This window comes from Cryptotermes secundus, unplaced genomic scaffold (assembly GCF_002891405.2).
Source record: "Cryptotermes secundus unplaced genomic scaffold, Csec_1.0 C38389196, whole genome shotgun sequence".
Classification (NCBI taxonomy): Eukaryota; Metazoa; Arthropoda; class Insecta; order Blattodea; family Kalotermitidae; genus Cryptotermes; species Cryptotermes secundus.
Window position 1 is genome coordinate 1 of NW_019770863.1, and position 1,018 is coordinate 1,018.

The 1,018-nt window shown below is 38.9% G+C and overlaps 1 long non-coding RNA gene across 1 annotated transcript; it reads right to left on the reverse strand.

The window, feature by feature from the left end:
• Nucleotides 1-14: 14 nt before the first annotated feature.
• LOC117283152 lies at nucleotides 15-1,012 on the reverse strand. Its single transcript, XR_004514171.1, has 2 exons — nucleotides 426-1,012; nucleotides 15-124 (listed from the first exon to the last, which is right to left on the reverse strand). It is a non-coding gene; the product is annotated as an uncharacterized LOC117283152 (long non-coding RNA).
• Between the last annotated feature and the right edge of the window lie 6 nt (nucleotides 1,013-1,018).

Here is a 1,018-nt window from a genome sequence, read left to right on the forward strand (position 1 = left end):
CAAAAGCTAAACTCTCACCTTTCAGACACTTTGCATATTCTTCAAGGTAACTATAAGGGTGTTCTACTTGTAAGTCAAACTTAATAGTTTGAAGAAGAATCTTTTCTAGTGTCTTCACTTCTTCCTGCAATGAAAATACAGTGCATAATTCAGTACTTTAATTATATATAATTCGCTTTTAGTGATTGTATGCTTTCACTGTGGTTCACTGTCAGTGTTGACACTGCTGTATGGTCCTTGCACAGTGTGTATGTGAGCAGTGTTGCCATTGTTTTGGAGGTTCTTACTGTGTCCATCTTCAGTTTCAGAGTGAGTACAGTAAGTGAATGTTCATGCAGGTTCTGGTTCAAGAAACCCATGAAGGGAAGACTGATGGCTGGTGCTCAGTCACAGACCTAAAGGGAGAGTGGACAGAGAAATATTACCGAAAACAGCCCTTTTACAGGCTTCCGACTGGACCTAAGTGCCAGCAGCAACTGGTTTTTGCAAGCAGTCAACCATTCAAGTGCTCAGCAAGCATATCCCACTCACTGTGATCCTGAAGATGGAGGCAGCATGTAAATTGGCAAAACTGTCGACATCCACACACTGCAATGACCCAAGACCATAATCAACAATAAATTATTGTTGTTCTGTGTGTATCTCTTGATTAATAGATAGTATGGGATGGCTGCTTGTTTTAATGTAACAGCCAAAATACTTTTTAAAAATATTATATCCAAGAGAGCATTTTTGTAGATTCAGTTCAGAAATGCTGGAATAATTTTGAATCCAAAACTGTATTTCTTACGTAGATATGTGTTTAGCCATTAGTTTGGTTTGTGTGTTGGTTAATATAACCCACCAAACAATTTGGCTCACACAATAACACTTCTGACTTGTGTTCTGGAGGTGGTCACTTGAAATCTCAGCCATGATATCAGCTATCCCAACTGAAGATTTCTGTACATGTCTTTTGTTCCTTGAGGCAAATGCAAGGAATGTACTTCAAATTATGCCATGACCACTCTTCCTTCCA